Below are 17,984 nucleotides of genomic sequence, written 5' to 3'. Positions count from 1 at the left end.
AGCCCATGGACATTCAGGATTCCTCCTCACTTGTCATAAACCAGGACAGACTCTGTTAGGAAGAAGAAGTGAGGAATCAACAGAGCTTGGGGGTGGGGGGCCTAGAACCCCAGTTCTTTTCACTGTCCTAGCCCATTCCTATCCTTTCCTGTGGCTTTGTTATGCATCCAGGATCAATGCAGAATCCCTGATCCTAAGGTGATACCTTACCCAGAGCTGGGAACCAGGGGTCTCTCCTGCAGGCTGCGCCTTTCCAGTGGCAGTGAACACAAGTGCTCGCCTCTTTTCTCAGGATGTGCGTGGCAGGGCGGGTCATTTCTGAGATGCACATGGGCACTTCAGAGCTTCAGAGGGCTACTTAGATAGGGGTCCAGGAGGGCGGCAGCTGTGGTCGTCTCCCGCGGGAGTGGTGATTTTCCCTTCACCTGGGGTGGCAAGCCAAGTTCTCAGTAAACTTTTTCTTTTCCCCCATGTGACAATTATCAAGACACTTTTCACTTTCATGTGGGTGCTTCTCCAGGGGACAGGGGAGTGGTGCAGTCGCTTAATTCTCCTGGATCCCAGTAGGCTGGCAAGAGACACTAAGGCCTGAAGCGAGATGACTGTAAACAACCTCAGCGGTGTATAAGCCATGTGTCCCCAAAGATTCTTACCCAAAGTGTCTCTTCCCTTTTTTTTTTTCCAGTTTTGAGACTTGAACTCAGGGTTTGGGCACTGTTCCTGAGCTGCTTTTGCTCAAGGCTAGCACTCTACCATTGGCGCCACAGCACCATTTGTCTTTTTTCATGTGTGTGCTGCTGAGGAATTGAACCCAGGGCTTCATGCATGCTAGGCAAGCACTCTACCCCTGAGCCACCTTCCCAGCCTTCCTCATCTCAGTCTCCTTTTGTTTTATCATCATATATGGTGTTAGAAAAGAAAAATGGAACCCTGTACTGATGCAATCTCAGGAGCCTGATATCAGAGAATAAGGTGCAAAGCCAGCCTGGTGAAGAAAGCCCATGAGATTCTTATCTCCAATTCTTATCTCCACTCTCTGGTGGTAGAGTGCCTGTCTGGAATAAAAGAGCTCAGCAACAGCATCCAGGCCCAGAGTTCAAACCCCTGGACTGGCCCAAAAGAAAGAAAGAAAAAAGAATGAGACATTTCTGTACAGGAGTTTCTTTGGCAATAATGGCCATTTTTTTCTTAAAATGTTTTCATCCCTAGAGACCTCATTTGGAGATTAGAAGTAAGTATTTCATGCATATTCCTGAAAGCAGGTTGATCTATTTTCATGCCTGGTAATTTCTGAGGAGGTAGCTTCATTCTCTAATTCCCTACTCATTTTCATCATTAGCAGTGGTGATTTTGAAGCAGAAATTTGTCACTGTGCTCAGGAGAGGATCAGCAGTGACTCCTCACCCTGGGTTTCTGGTCTACCTCATTGCATGGACTCCATTCCTCACCTGGACCCTACTGGTCTTGCTGACAATTCCTCTGCCTTGTTTTTGTCTGTTTCAAGAACATGCATTTACCTTTCTGTGTCTGACTTCTTGCATTTCCCACAGCGATCTGTAGTTCTACACATGTGGCAGCAAATGACAGGATTTCCTTCTTGTTCCTGGCCTATTCGTACTTTGTGATGAAAATAGGCTACATCTTTTGTGTGTGTGTGAAACATCTTTTTCTTAAACAGCAAAGCAGAAATGCAACACCATATTAAATATTTGTAAAATTAGGTCACAAAAGGGATGCAAAAGGGATGTTTGCAGTATGACTATTACATCTTCTTATAGTTAAAGTCATTTATGAAATCTTACACTAACACATAAGATTATCCCATGATTAAAGTAGTTCAAATCTAATAACCATAAGCTATATTAGTGGATCTCGTTTCCTAGTATAATCTCTTAATATTACTGCTGATATTGATTCGTTTACCAAATGGAATCTATGAACTAAATTTTTAGAAATTGTTATGAGAATGCCTAAAATTCTACCAACCAATTAGTTGCCTTTACAGAGTGAGATAAAAATACTGAGCTTACCAATTATTATACAAATAAAATTATCTCATTCATGATTCTAACACCAGTATACTCTTCAAGGAATTTGGTAACAGTTAATTGACTAGGTACAACAAATAAACCTTGCAACCAAACTCTAGAGTTGGAATAGCATAGCATGTGGTGTATGTAAGATCAGTCAAACTTAACCCATTTTCATATATTTATATTTATATTTATATATATATATTCACTGGAAATCTGTTTTGTGCCAGAGACAATACAAAATTGGAGTGAAAACATTTGGAATTGGTTGCTACATTTATCACATTATTCATTACCTATTTCTATGTATTCCTCCCAGACTTTCTACTTCTAATCGATACATAACCAAAATTCTTTTTTTTTAGAGGAGGGGATCCAGTTGTTGGGCCTGAACTCTAGGCCTGGTGGCTGTCCCTCAGCTCTTCAGCTCAAGGCTAATGCTTTACAACTTGAGCCATAACACCACTTCTGGCTTTTTTCTTTTTGCTTATGTGGTGCTGAGGAATGGAACCCAAGGCCTCATACATGCAAGGCAAGCACTCTACCACTGAACCACCTTCACAGCCCATAACCAAAATTCTTATCTTTTCAGATAGCAAGTGAGTTATTTGGTGCAAAATAAGTTGGTTTTTTGTTTTTAAACAGATCTCAATTTGATAATTTAGTTGCAACTTAAAATCCTCTTTATAGCCCAAATCTGTTTTCAAATGGTTAAAGAGAAACCATCACTCCTATCTTATTATTAGAAAGTACAACTGACAAATTTTAGGCAAGGTTTTGGTTAACTTCAGGACTTACAGATCAGATTACTGTCGGGTGATTACTACTCAAAGCACTTTTACAAATGTGAAACTATCTTGACTTAGGAGAAGGCAAATGGGGAGGATGAGGCAGATGGAGGAGAGGCACAAAATGGTGAACAGGTACATACATACAGCTGTTTATTCAGTACATGATTTTGGTCACATTTTCACAACATGGTTATTTTCTTCTATATCTTACTAAGTAAGCATGTAATAAAAGCAAATTCAAAAAAACATTCATTTTCAAGTTTCATAAATATATGCAATTCTAATTATAAAGTCTCTACAACACATCTGCACATTTTCTTAGACTAACATAATACTCAGACTCATGAAAGTCCCCTGTTAAGTAGTTAATTTTGCCTAGATTTGAAATTATTTTTATAAACATTCAATGAAGCCACAAACAAAGATACTGTAAAGTTTGGAATCTTTCCAGGTTTTAAAGGGGGGAGAGAAGGAGGGTGGGGGAAGGGATGGAGAGAAGGAAAAGAGAGAGAGAGGGAGAGAGAAGCAGCAATTCCGTAAATGAGAGGGGAACTCAATCCCTTACTTTCTTTTGCCTTTCATGTCAGTTGTTTGGAAAACACTAGAAGCAGACATGAGGTTTTCTATATATTGTCCAAAAACGTGGTCTCCTGATTTTAGCTTCAGGATTTCTTCCTTAACTGCATCTACTCTTGCTGAGAGATCTTCAAGTGTGTGTTGGAGTTCCAACACTTGATTAATGTCGTGCTTTTTCCTCCAGTTCCATCTGATTTTCAGCATCAACATCCATGTCAACGTTCATCATCCTGGACACTGAACTGTGCCTCAGACTGAAAAATCCTGATGAAAGGTCCTCAGAGGCACCCGGAGGGGTGGTATATGAAGATCACGCCTCTGGCCGGGGACTCCAGCACTGACTGACTAGGCTACATCTTCTTCATGCATTCATCCACAGTTAGGCCTCTGACTCCAGTGCTCTAAACCTGGCTGACTTTGCTCCACATGACCATGTTCAGTTTCACTCATTTCTCTGCAGACACCATGGAGCTTCTGGGTTGTTTCTTGGCTGTGGTGAATAGTGCCACAGTAGATATGGTGTTCAAGGACCTACATATTCTTGAGAATATGCCTAAATATTTCATTTTCTATTGTTTTTTTTTCTGTCCATTGTGGGGCCTAAACTCTGGGCCAGAGTGATGTTCTTCAGCTCTTCAGCTCAAGGCTAACATTATACAACTAGAGCCACACCACTACTTCTGGCTTTTTCTGCTTAGGTGATGCTGAGGATTTGAACTCTGGTCATCATGCATGCAATACAATCAGTCTACCACTGACCTACTTCCCAGCCCCTCATTTTCTATTCTTTTTTTTTTTTTGGTCGGTAATGAGGCTTGAACTTGGCCTGGACACTGTCCTTCAACTCTTCAACTCAAGGCTATGGCTCTAACATTTGAGCCACAGTGCCACTTCAGGCATTTGCTGCTTATGTGGTGCTGAGGAATCAAACCCAGGGCCTCCTGCATGCAAGGCAAACAGTCTATCACTGAGCCACTTTCCCAGTCCCTTTTTTGCTTTTAAAGACAGGGTCTCAACTCTGTAGTCCAGGCTAGCCTTGAACCTAGTATCCTCTTGCCTCAGCCTCCTCAGTGCTGGCATTTCAGGTGCACATCACTAAGCCCAGCTGCATTATTTACCTAACTCTTCATCAGTTCCATTGTGATCCTAAAGAGATGCATAATGCCTTGATGAGAGGCTCATCTGCAGGGAAGCTCTCAGTCACTCTTCGCCTTCCCGGGATGTGGGGCCTACTCTTCACCTCAGTGCAGCTTCCTGGTCTGCCATGGCCTGGGGGAGGAGGCCTTCTGGGCCTACCAGGGTTAGCTGGTCTCAGCGATGTCACTGCACTCAGCGCATGGGATGTCATTGTTTTCCATGCACTGGAGCTAGGCAGGAGAAGCAGACAGGGAGTGTTTGCAGTCCACTGCAGTGGTCACAATTGGAGCTTTGGGGTTAGGACTTGTCTACACAGGCTGGCCTAGGCGGGTGTCCCTTGCTCCCAGCCTGGTTTCCTCAGAGGAGGGAGGGTCTCCCTGATGCTTCTCTCCTCATGTGAACACACGACGAGAATTTGATGCCCCTGTTCTCTGGGGCTGCTGGGAAATAGCCTCACCCAGTGGCTTACATTCACAGATACTATGGGGATCCGCTCTGAGCTCCTCTCCTCACTTCAGGCCCAGTTATGGTTCTTGATTTTCTTGGACTTATGGGTGTATCTTCAGCCTCCCCCTGCCTCTGTTCCCAGACTGTGCCCTCTGTGTACTGAGCCTTCTACAGCTTAGGAGAAGACTTAGGGGTGCTTAGGATGACACTGTGGTTGGCTCTAGGACCGACCCTCAATTCAGAGTAAACTTAACATGGGATGTGGAAACACTCACCAATATATACTACTTTCCTGTTCACTAACACTGTCTCGGGACTGGGAACTAGCTCACAGCCCGTGTGTAAAGACAAACAAAATTCCCTGATTTTTCTCCACATTTCCAGCACAGTCCACAGAAAAGCTTTGGCCCTGAAAAGTGTGATCGTTTCTCCCCAATAGAAAGCAAGCATTTCCTTTTTTTCTTTCTTTTTTTTATCTGAGATTAGAACTTCAACTGGGTATCTGACGCTTTTGCTCACTGGCTGGTGCTCTACCACCAGAGCATTTCCTTATGGAACAGCAGACACAGCCCGGCCCTTCTAATTTGGTTCAGTTCTCACCCTAATTCCCCTGCTGCAGATGTGAAGGTCCAGGTTGCTTGCTGTGTTTCTGACTCTGCCCCCACATGCAGCTGATCAGCTCAAAGGAATCAGGACCAGGGACAAATCCTCATGGGTTCACCATAAAGGATGCTACTGAAAAGATGTGTATGGCAATGCCCCGGGAGCCGAGTGTCTTGCCTACACTCCCTACACTCCACAAACTCTCACATCTTCAGCTCTCTGGAAGCTCTCCAAAACCTCTCGTTTTGTTCTCTTTTTTTATGCAGACTTCATTGGATGGGGAAGACTGTGTCAAAGTGTGATCAAGCAGAAAGGGTGTGACAGGGTGCTGACAAGGCCAGGCTGGGGGCCTAGCAGTGGCTCCACCTGTACCCTGTGGCCCTCCTGTTGTCACGTGGGGCTGAACCCATTCCGTAATGTGTCTTGGGATGTACCATCAGACACTGGTCAGGATTCTGCTGCGATGGCTCTGAGATGGAAACGTTGGGCACAGTAATTACCATGGCCCTCTTCTGAAACAAAGCTCAGGTTCTATGGCCTGCATTCCAGAGGGAGTTAATGAGCCAGAAACTGTGCACCCAGAACCACTTGTACAGTCTCAGGTTCCCATTCACCCATGGTGTTGCCCACAACATGGCTGAGGTTGCCCCTCTATTGTCATTGTTATTTCGAGAAAAGATTTTACTATGGTTTTGAAGTCACAAATCTTCCACATCAGTTCACTGAGTACTGGGATTACAGGTGTGCATCAGCATACCTGACTTTTGTTTTTGTAGTAATACTATGCTATTGTTTGTTCTCTCATCATCACCATTAGCCAAAAGTCTTGTGTTTAAATGCCTGCTCTGCCAGCCATCCTCTTACTTCTGTGAGCTGGCCAGAGGTTCTGCCTTATGCTGTGCCTCACAGGATTGACACTGTGAGCCAGCTTAGCACCTTGTACAATTGCTTTGAGGGTTCAGTGAGGTCGCAGGTGTGTGTGCCTTGTCTAGGGCCTGGCCCAGAGCATGCATGCGTGCATGCTAGGCTGTGGCTGCTACTAAGTGGAGTATGTGGTGTAGTAGCCAGTGGTGGGCAGCGTGTCTGATCTTAAGTGAACTCGGAAAGTGCACTGTTTCTATTGAACTGTGAGCTCCAGGTCAGAGGAGGGCATGGTGGGTGTGCTGAGCGTCTGCTCCCAGCACTGTGGAGCTCCCTTGAGTCTGGGATTACTGACATTCTCCCTCCTTGTTCTCTCCTCAGCTTCACCTCAACAGCATCAAGAAGCTGTCCACCATCGCCTTCGCCCTTGGAGTGGAAAGGACTTGAAGTGAACTCCTCCCCTTCCTTACAGGTGGGTAATCGTGGGGCCCAGTGCAGTGGGGATGCCTGGAGATGGCTTCTGCTTAATAAGAGAAGCCCTTGGCAGAGGCCCTAGATGATGGGGTACAGAGGCTGAGGGGCAGGTAGACAAGCTTTATGTACTGCAGGACTGCATTGAGGGAAGGCTGAGGAAGAGAAAGGTGGAGGCAGGATGTCCTCTTGAAAGTCTGCTGGAAAGCAGCCGCAGACCCGGAGTGAGACTCCCAGCCTGAGACCTGCTTCGGGCTCTGCCAGGTGGACACAGTCGTGTGACTCGTACTAGAGACATGGAGAGTGTTCAGTCCGTTTAACACCTAAGTGTCAGCTGGGAGGACAGTCTCATCAGACAATGTTCTGCCTGCATGGGTGGAAAGAATTGGGGCTTGGGATGGGGGGAATGTGGAAGCTTCAGACCAAGAGCTGCCAGGTATCTAGACACATGGGGCTCAGAGCTCCAAGGGATGTAAGGTCCCTTCTTTGGACTTGCTGCCTGGGAGCATCTCCAGTTGCATGTGGCAGGTGCCATGTCTGTTGGGAAAAGGTGGTGCTGTCCAGACAGAAAAGCAGAAGCCTCAGCCTCACGCCAGCAGAACATGCAGGATTGGTTTTGTAAGCGATTACTGCAGCATGATCGTGGGGTAGAGCAAAATGCCAGGCTCGCATCTTAAAGGACAGCAGTGTAGTTTCAGGGTTCTCGAGGTGGTGCTCTGAGCCCTGGGTGCTGCGCTTCTTGTGGTGAGTCCTAGGTCAGAAAGGAAGAATCCCAGAGATCGCCAGTGTCCTGGCCTGCCCTGCCCAGGCCTGAGGCCTGAGACTGTGGTTGGGCTTGACCCTGTCTTTGGGTGGGAGCCGGGGACAGGGGCCGGTGGTTGGGGGCAGGCTGGGCGAAGGGGACAGCCTGCAAAGTCTCCAGGAGGCAGTAGCTGAACCGAGTCTGAACAGATAGAAAAGGATTTTTGGCAGAGAACTGTGCTGAGAGTGTGAGCTGACCTGAACAGGAAATCTGCTTGCCACAGTGTTGCACAGGATGGGACTCAGTCTCCCCTCCCTGAGGGGTGTAGAGTGGTCCTGTCACTCAGTGCTCCCCCACCCATCCCCAGCTCCTATCTTGTTCTCTGTGCTGGCCATATGGGAAAACTGTGGGTACTGACAGCAAGCCTGTGATCTTGGGACCGGGATCCCAGGGTGCCGGGGTCCCAGGGTGGGCTGTGATGGGAATGCCCTGCCCCTATAGACACCATCTATGATGAGGATGAGATCCTTCTGGCCCTGGCTGAGCAGCTGGGAACCTTTACCGGCCTGGTGGGGAGCCCAGAGTACGTGCACTGCCTGTTGGTGAGTGGCATGCGGGGTCCTTGTTCTCATCCCTGGAGCAGAGACAGGAGCCATGGAGCAGGGTTGGTAGGGGGGCTGGGTGCTGTCTAGGGGGATGGCCTCAAGGCTGGAGGACTGAGCAGAGCATCAGTGCCACCCGCCCCTCCCCCGCCCCTGCAGCCCCCACTGGAGTCGCTCGCCACGGTCGAGGAGACAGTGGTGCGGGACAACGCAGTGGAGTCCTTGCGGGCCATCTCCCATGAGCACTTGCCCTCTGACCTCGAAGCCCATTTCATGCCCCTGGTGAAATGGCTGGCGGGGGGGCGACTGGTTCACTTCCCAGACCTTGGCCTGCGGCCTCTTCTCCCTCTGCTACCTGTGAGTGTCCAGCGCTGTGAAAGGAGAGCTCTACCAGTGAATACGGGGCTCCATTGCCACCACCTGCCCAATTGCCCCTGTCCTGTCCCCTCAGGTCAGCTCACCTGCTGGGCCTCAGTGGCAGTCCCCTCCCCCTCCCATGTGAGTATGAATGCGCAGTAACCGTACCTGCTGCTCCCTTGTCTGCCCTGGCCAAAGGCCCCCCTCCTACTCTTCCTCCTATCCTGAATGAAGCCTCCTATGCCCTGGGAAACAACCATGGCACCCAAGGGTCCACGCCCTCTGATCTCTCCTGGCTTCTTGAATTCTTCCTGCCCAGCGCCAGTCTAGATCCCCAGGTACTTACAAAACCTCTGTTCAGATGACACCCCCATGGTGGGACGGGCCACATCTTCCAAGCTGGGGGAGTTCACCAAGGTCCTAGAGCTGGACAACGTCAAGAGTGAGATCATCCCCATATTCTCCAACCTAGCCTCTGATGAACAGGTGGGTCCCTGCTCCACCCTCCCTCCTCCCCCCTTTTCCCCCTCCCCCATTCCGCCACTGGGCCCTCTGCCCTTATGCCCCATGGACACTCAGCACTCCTTCTGCTCCCCAGGTCTCTGTGCGGCTGCTGGCGGTGGAGGTGAGTGTGAACATTGCCCAGCTCCTGCCCCAGGAGGACCTGGGGGCCCTGGTGATGCCCACACTGCACCATGTGGCTGAGGACAGGTCCTGGCATGTCCGCTCCATGGTGGCCGACAAGTTCACTGAGGTGCGTGAGGCCTGCAGTGCACATGCAGGGCCAAGGCTGAAGGGAAGAGGGACGCGTGTCTGTCCTGCATGGGAGCGGGCAGCCTGACGTCCCTGGGCAGAGAAGCCAGGGCTGGATCTTGGCAGGGTCAGGGGGGCACATTCACACTGGGAAGCTGTCACTCGCCCTGCTTTGTACACGGGAAGGACCTGGAAAGGTGGGAAAGTGAAGCTCTCTGTCCTGAGCTCCAAGGGAGACTCTTGTCCTGCCCAGGAGTAGAAGCTGCAGACAGACAAGGAGCTGAGGTAGAAACAGGACTGCCCACTCGCACTCCATACCACTTACACTGGTAAAAGAGCATGAGGCCCTTGGGGGGCTACCCTTGTGTGTGCCCTTAGTGTGAACCCATCGGCTCTGGTGGTGGTCCGGAGCAAGCGATGGTCAGGAGCAAGTGTAAGGCATCTCTGGCAACCAAGAAAAGGCAGAGTCACTAGGCACACATTCATCCAGACCTGTGTTCATACTGGCAACTGGGGCTGTGAACTGGGGTCTTGTGCTCGCTGGGCAAGTGCCCCCCTTCTTGAGGCACACCCTACACTTTGGATTTATTTTTCAGCTAGGATCTCCACCTTTGCCTAAGCTAACCTTGGACTCCATTTCTCTAACTCTGCCTCCTGTATAGCTAGCTAGATGGTAGGTGTGAGCTGCTGTGCACAGCCCATTTTGTACATGTGTACTGTTATTATAGAAGGGATATACAGAAGGATTACAATGGCATGCATGAGTCAGAGAATGAGGACATTTCCTTTTGTACAGTGAGTGTCCGCTGTTCTCTCATTCCCTCCCAGCCCCTCCCTCCCATCTCTACCCATGAGTTGTGCAGTTCACATTCATCGGTGTCCTGTGAGCTCCATGGATGCACTTTTCTTTCTATCCTTTTTCCCTCCCTGTACCCTCTCAGTGATAACATGAGAACAGACTCTTTATCAGATAAAGAACACAGAAGTATCAAAAGCTAAAACCAAAAAATATATGTGTATTTTGTTTCCACATCTTGGGTTTTGTTTTATATATTTTATATAAATATGAAGAGACGCTTAGGCATTGGGCCTTTGTGATTCTCTCCTAAGACTACTCTCCTTTGGTCTCACTGTGTGTGAGTCTCTGGAATCCTGTGGCATTTGTCATATCCCAGTGCATTTTAGATCTAACTTCCTTATATCAGAGAGAACGTGCACCATTAATCTCCAATCTTGACTTACCTCACTTCTCAGGATTTGTTCTAGTTCCATCCATTTCCTTGCAAATGCCATTATTTTATTCTTCCTAATGACTGTGTAAAGTACCATTGTTCACATTTTGTGGGTCCACTCATCTACTGTGGGGCATCTGGGCTGTTTCCATATCTTGGCTATTGTGAATATTGTGGCAGTGAACATGGGTGTGCAGGTGTCCTTGTCATGATGCTCAGTGTAGATGCCCAGGAGTGGGTGGGAGGGAAAGTCTGTGTGTAGTATTTGGAGGAACCTGCAGACTGCTGTGCTGAGTGGCTGCACTAGTTCACATTCCTACCAGCTGCACAGTAGGGCTCCTTTTCTCCACATCCCCACCAGCATTTGTTCGAATTCACAATGCTGGCCAATCTAACTGGATTAAGATGGAATCTCAGGGTTGTTGTGCTGCCCAGAGATGATGAGCATTTCCTCATGTGTTTCTTTGCCATTCTTCCCTCTTCTGAAGAGTCTCTCCTTAGCTCCCCTGCCCATTTAGTGACTCAGCACACTATATTTTAGTATAAATGTAAAAGCAGGAGACTCTGCATCGCTGGCATGTTTGTGGATCAGGTCACAGAAAGCCCCACTTGGGATAATGTGAACTAAGGTCTGTGGTTTTGGCGCATGCTGCTGGAGATGAGGGCTGGCTCTGGGAAGAGCAGCCTGCCCCATCTCCACACCTGCACCGCTTCCACCTAGATTTTGGCCTCAATAGCTGAGAGAGGCTGCCAGACCCCCATTCACTCCACACACCCCACCTCTTCCTGGTTCTGGGTTTCCAGCTCCAGAAAGCAGTGGGGCCTGAGATCACCAAGACAGACCTGGTGCCCGCCCTCCAGAACCTGATGAAGGACTGTGAGGCCGAGGTGAGGGCCGTGGCCTCCCACAAAGTGAAAGGTGGGTGCCCATGGCCCATGCATAAGGAGGGGGGCTAGGGTGGAGGTGCAGTGGGCTCCATCTCATCACTCAGCCTGGTCCGCAGAGTTCTGCAAGAACCTCTCCGCAGATTGTCTGGAGATTGTGATCATGACCCAGATCTTACCGTGCATCAAGGTAACTGGTTTGGCGGAGGGAGTCAGCTGGACAGGAAAGAGGGCACAGAACAGGCTGTGGAAATGCCCCAGGCACCTGGGTCACAGGCTGCAGCCAAGGAGATGGAGGCATGGACCCTGCAGCCCACATTCATGCCCCCTGTCAATCATGTGCAGAGAAGGCTGAAGCAGGTCACCTGGGGCCTCCCTCCCTTTTCCCTCCCAGGAACTGGTGTCAGATGCCAACCAATAGGTGAAGTCAGCCCTGCCTCCGTCATCATGGGCCTCTCTCCCATCCTGGGCAAAGACAACACCCTCGAGCACCTCCTGCTCCTCTTCCTGGCCCAGCTGAGGGACTAGGTGAATCTCCCCTCCCCTAGCCCCCTGCCAAGGTGATTGATGGCTATCATGGAGTCCAGCGGGGGGGCTTCTGAGCTGAGTGATGAGTCGATGTGTGATGGGTAAGCATGTATGTGTGGGGTTGATCAGAGCTCACAATCTGCGAGGCAGAAGCAGTTCAAACTCTTTCTGTCATGGAGCACCTGCTGTGTTTGCCCCGGCCCTGCTGGATAGTGGGAGCATGGCATGGATGAGGCTTGCCCTGGAGGCAGGGCTGTGCTCTGCCGGGATCTCATGTCAGTGGAGGGAGTTGAGGTGACAGGAATGAAAGGGGCAAGTCTCAGTCTGGTGGGCCAAGTGCCATGACTCCGCCCTCCTGACTCCAGCCTCAATTGGGTCCTGACACAGCTGTCCTGGGCAGAGCTGGGGCTCACCTTTCTTCTCCCATTGTGTTATTTTTCCTCATGATTCCTGCAAGTTCTCTCAGAATGACTGCAGGTGTCATATGATGCCCAAGCCTCCATCACTTAAGTGTGGCTCTGTATGTGGTCTTGTCACTGTGTCCCTGGGGACAGGTTGGGGCTGGGCAGTGGCCCTGGGGAGATGGAAGGTCTGTAGGGTGTTGTTGTGGGGTGGCACTCCCCTCCCCCCATTCTGGGCCGCCTTGGGCCAGGCATCACTGGAGCGCCATCCTCTGCAGTGCCCGGAGTTGCGGCTGAACATCATCTCCAACCTGGACTTCGTGAACAAGGTGATCGACATCTGGCAGCTGTCCTAGTCACTGCTCCTCGCCATCGTGGAGCTAGCCAAGGATGCCAAGTGGCGGGTGTGGCTGGCCATCATCGAGTACATGCCCCTGCTTGCTGGGCAGATGGTGCATGATCCAGGGCATGCCCGGTGTGGTGGGGAGGGGAGAGGAGGCAGGCCAGACTCCCTCACCCCCTCTCCTATGGCAGGGAGTGGAATTCTTTGACGGGAAACTCAAATCTTTGTGCATGGCATGGCTGGTGGACCATGGTGAGTCCTGCCAGAAGGAGCTGGCAGCCAGTGGGTGGGGCCATGCAGCTGTTCTGTCTATGTCCTGCCCCCCGCTGTTGGAACCCTGGGGAAGGCTGGCACTGAGCCATGACCCACTCTAAAACTCCCCCATGGACTTCCTGTCCCCCTTGCAGTCTATGCCATCCGTGAGGCAGCCACCAGCAACCTCAAGAAGCTGATGGAGAAGTTTGGGAAGGAGTGGGCACATGCCACCATGATCCCCAAGATGCTGGCTATCTCCGGACACCCCAACTACCTGCACTGCATGACCACCCTTTTCTGCATAAACATAAGTGTGGCCCGCACCACACCTGCACCCAGGTGCCAGCTTGCCAGGGGAGGGGCACGGCCGGCCCCACCGTGAAACCAAGCTTGGGAGTGGAGAGGATGGAGGCCAGGGCCAGGAGTACACTTCTGGAGCTGGGCGGGCTCCAGGCCTCCGGCATCCTTGGCCTGGGTGTGGGTGAGCTGGTGTGAGACACATTGTTGGCTGGGTATTCAGAGTTGAACTCGTTGTAAATCATAGTCGCGGGGAGGTGTTGTCAGTTGTGCACACCATTTCCATGCCGGTTAGGATTGGCGTAGCCTTGCCACCCGGACCCAGGTGCCAGGCGCTGCCTGTACTGATCGTGTGCCCATGCTTGGCCAGGTTCTGTCGGAGGTGTGCAGGCAGGACATCACGACCAAGCACATGCTGCCCACCGTCGTGCACTTGGCTGGGGACCCCATCGCCAACGTCCGCTTCAATGTGGCCAAGTCCCTGCAGAAGATCAGGCCTATCCTCCACAACAGGTGAGCTGGGACTCGCTCTCCTTATGCTCCTCTCCAGCTACACTGTTTCTTCCTTTGTGGTGATTCTGAGGGTTGACCTCGCCAGGCAAGCATTCTGCCACTTCAGCCATGCCCCCAGCACTTTTTGCCTTTGTTATATTTCACAGAGTGCATGTGTGGCCCAGGCTGCCTGGTCTGTGCATGCTGCTCACACCGCTAGGATAACGGGTGCCACCACGCCCAGCTATTGCTAGGGCTTCCTCAGTGGCTGGGATTCCAGATGTGCACCACTGTGTTCAGCTGCCACTGCTGCCTGCTGCTTCCTCCCAGTGTCGGCTTCACTGTAGACTGAGGAGTCATCAGTGGCTGTGGTGAGCCTTCTGGGGAGTGGGATGTGAAGGGAAGGGAGGGGAAGGATGGCTCAGCATCGCTAGTCATCTGGAGATGCAAGTTGTAATTCCCCAGGGGGTGGCCAGGCCTGAACTGAGTTCCCAGCTGTGGGACCCATCAGCTTCATGCCCCCCCCTTTCCCCTCTGCTTCCAGCACCCTGAAGAGCGAGGTCAAGCCAGTCCTGGAGAAGCTGACCCAGGACCAGGATGTGGCCGTCAAATACTTTGCCCAGGAGGCCTTGACCAGGGTGAGTTGGGGGTTGGCGGGCGGTGGCAGGTAGGAGGGGTGGTGGTGCCCGGACAGGGGCCCGGTAGGGCCAGAGGGTGGCAGTGCCAGGCAGGGGATAGGGGGCCAGACAGGCAGTTGGATGTGGAGAGGGTGGTGGGGCCTGGGCAGGGGCGCAAGAGGGCCAGGCTGGGCTTCTGAGCCTGCGCATTCCTGTTCCTCTAGTTCTGTCTCTTGCCTGATACTGGAAGAAGAGCCAGTGCTTGGGCCTTCAGTGCCAGCCTCTGGCCCACCCTCGGCTTAGCCCTCTCTGAAATCCTCCCTCACGGAGCCAGTGTGTCCCTGACAGCCCTCTCTGTGCTTGGCTTGATCCCAGACCTGGCCCCACGCACGTTCCCTGAGCTGCCTGGGGAGATGGCGCCCGGCCCCCTCCCAAAGGCTGAGGAACACGCAGTGGGATGGACAGCAGCCAGGAGGAAGGCGGCACTCCTGCCCTGTAGGGAGAGAATCGAGCATCCGGGACACTGCCTCTAGTTGCTGACATGGGGACCCCATCCCCACCTGCCTCCCACCTCTCTCCCCTTCCCACCGCCCAACCCCCCCAGGTGGTTTATTTGTGTCAACTGTATTGTTTATATTTTATTCCTTTTTTCCCTCTTTTCACAAAAAAATAAAGGTGTAGAAACAGTCGGACCTCAGGTCTTAGTGGGAGTTTGGGGAGTGTCCTGGGGCCTTGGTCTCTGCCCTTTTCTCTGAGGACACTTAGTCCTAAGCAGTCACGCTGAGTGTCCTGACCCCTAGGCATGCTGCCTGCTGTGGCAGAGCTGGCTAAGGACCCGGGCTGCCTTTGGAGGCCCAACTGTTCACATCCTCCTATTATTCACATCCTCCTACTGCTCAAGTCCTCTTACTGTTCACTGAGCCACACCCCTGCCCTGGGAAAATCAGCCTTTTTTCGATGAGCACATAGCACTGTCTCAAAGCCTGAGTTTCACACTGGGTACCTGAAGCATGCCCAAGGCCCCTGTGGTTGAAGACATCACTGTGAGCTTTATATCTTTTTTTTTTTTTTTTTTGGTTACTCATGTGGATTGAACTCTGGTCCTGGTTGCTGTGCCTCAGCTCTTCAGCTGAGGGCGAGTGCTCTACCACCTGAGCCACAGTCTCACTTCTGGTTTTCTGGTGGTTTATTGGAGATAAGAGTGTCATGGACTTTCCTGCCCTGGCTGGCTTTGAACCATGATCCTCATATATCAGCCTTCTGAGTAGCTAGGATGAAACTAGTGAGCCATTGGCATGAGGCTAGATTTTTGTCTTTTAAAGTCTGGATTCTACCAGAGAAAAACAGATTTACATTTCTTGTCTGGCCTGTTTTCCTTCCCAAGATGTATGATGAATTCCAGTTCCATCCATTTTCCTGCAGTTGCCATGCTTTGTTCTTCATGGAAAGCTGTTTTTTAGGAGAACAGACAAATATACAAGATAGAAAGGAGTAGACGGCAATAGAAAGTATGTTAAAAATTTGGAGCTATTTGGTGGTGGGAAATTGATATACAACATAAAGCTGACAGTATTTTCTGGATCTGTATATACCTGCCTGAACTGTAAAGCAGTGACCCAGCTCTACCTTGTGCCTGTCAGCTAGGAGGGAGAGCTGGCCTGGCCCAGTTATAAACCAACACTGCATAGAGATGACACTTCACCAGCCAAGCCTGAAAACTGAAAGTTCAGGGTGGAAAACTGTCCCAAGCAAATGGGAACTGACCTGAAAGGGAGCCCCAGTTGCTTGTCCCACGAGAGCAGGAGAGACATCAAACCCAAGCTAGGTTGATGAGATAAAGACTGTCACCCTCTGCTGACAGCGAGCCAGCACATAGATGCCTACTGCTGCCCCAGTTTCATGAACTAGTACTACTGGATGCCATGGACCAGTAAGTCCAGACCAAGTTAGAATGTTGGCTTACGACCCCCCTCTCACCAAGTGATAGGCTGTCGAGCCCAAAGTCAGTCATAAGACTAAAGGATCAAATGAAGGAACAAGTTTACAAAATCAAAAATCAAAGCCGTACTACAACTTTCCAGAACCTCTGGGATGCAGCAAAAGCTTCTCTGAGGGAATTTACAGCTATCTGGGCCTGGCATGAAAAAAGTCAGGTGTTTCAAATGTCATCAACAACAAAGCACAGTCTAAAAGCAAACCCAGAACAGTGGATAGAGAGATAATCATAAAAATCAGGATAGAGCCAGCCTGCCACTGATGGCTGCTCACCACTAATCAGAGCTACTCCAGAAGCTCAGATCTGAGGATTATGATTCAAAGTCAGCAGAAAAGTCCACCAGGCTCAATTTCTATTTTTTTTTTTATTTTTTGGTTCCTGTCGTGGAGCCTGAACTCTAGGCCTGGGCTCTGTCCCTCAGCTCTTCAGCTCAAAGCTAGTGCTCTACCACTTGAGCCATGGCGCCACTTCTGGCTTTTTTCTTTTTGCTTATGTGGTGCTGTGGAATCAAACCCAGGGCCTCACGCATGCAAGGCAAGAGCTCTACCACTGAGCCACCTTCCCAGCCCCACAAGGCTCATTTTCAATAAACTATCCCCAGAATGTACAAAGCAGAGCTGTGGCTCAAGTGGTAGCACACTAGCCTGGAGCTAAAGAAGCTTAGCAACAGTGCCAGGCACTGAGTTCAAGCCCTAGGACAGGCACACACATAAACACACACACACACACACACACACACACACACACACACACACACACACACAAATAAGGGTAAAAATGAAAAAAAAGGAGGTTAAATGAACAATGTAAAAAAAAATCAGTGAAAGAAGCGGAGGCCTGGGGGCTGACGCCTGTAATCCTAGCTACTCTGCAGGCTGAGATCTGAGGAGCATGGTTCAAAGCCAGCCGAGGCAGGAAAGTTCATGAGACTCATCTCACCAGAAAACTGGAAGTGGCAACTATGGCTCAAGTGATAGAGTGCCTGCCTTGAGCTGAAGAGCTGAGGGACAGTGCCCGGGCCCATAGTTCAAGCTTCAGGACAGACAAAAAAAAAATCAGTGAATGTAAGAAGTTTTCTTGATAGCTAAGACTGACAAGCCTTCATCCAAGAACAGTGAAGGCATCAACTAAGAAAACTAGGAAGTCACGCCTGTAATCCTAGCTACTCAGGAGGCTGAGATCTGAGGATCGCGGTTCAAAGCCAGCCCGGGCAGGAAAGACCATGAGACTCCTATCTCCAATAAACCACCAGAAAACCGGAAGTGGCGCTGTAGCTCAAATGGTAGAGCGCTTGCCTTGAGCTGAAGAGCTGAGGGACAGCGCACAGGGCCAGAGTTCAAGCCCCACGACCGACAAAAAAAAAAAAAAAAGAAAACTAGAATATCATAACAGTTTAAATTCAAATTGTCACTGGAGGATATATTAGAAAATTAGTCCAACACATTAGAAAACATACAAGGAATGGATTCAGTCTTTGCACGTTGACCAATCAGGTTTGATCCAAGGTGACTTTAATCACCTAACTTCATTTGTAATCAAGCAGTATGATGATTCAGTGATGGGAT

The 17,984-nt window shown here is 50.3% G+C and overlaps 2 pseudogenes; one reads left to right on the top strand and one right to left on the bottom strand.

The window, feature by feature from the left end:
- Nucleotides 1-3,385: 3,385 nt before the first annotated feature.
- LOC122125485 lies at nt 3,386-3,629 on the bottom strand (annotated as a pseudogene).
- A 2,374-nt stretch (nt 3,630-6,003) lies between these two features.
- The window catches only part of LOC122125527, a 70,375-nt pseudogene continuing 58,394 nt past the window's right edge, over nt 6,004-17,984 (top strand).

Source organism: Dipodomys spectabilis, unplaced genomic scaffold (assembly GCF_019054845.1).
Source record: "Dipodomys spectabilis isolate Male_0828 unplaced genomic scaffold, ASM1905484v1 ptg000266l, whole genome shotgun sequence".
NCBI lineage: Eukaryota > Metazoa > Chordata > Mammalia > Rodentia > Heteromyidae > Dipodomys > Dipodomys spectabilis.
Note: the sequence above shows the minus strand (reverse complement) of the source record. Positions and strands in the feature narration are given on the sequence as shown.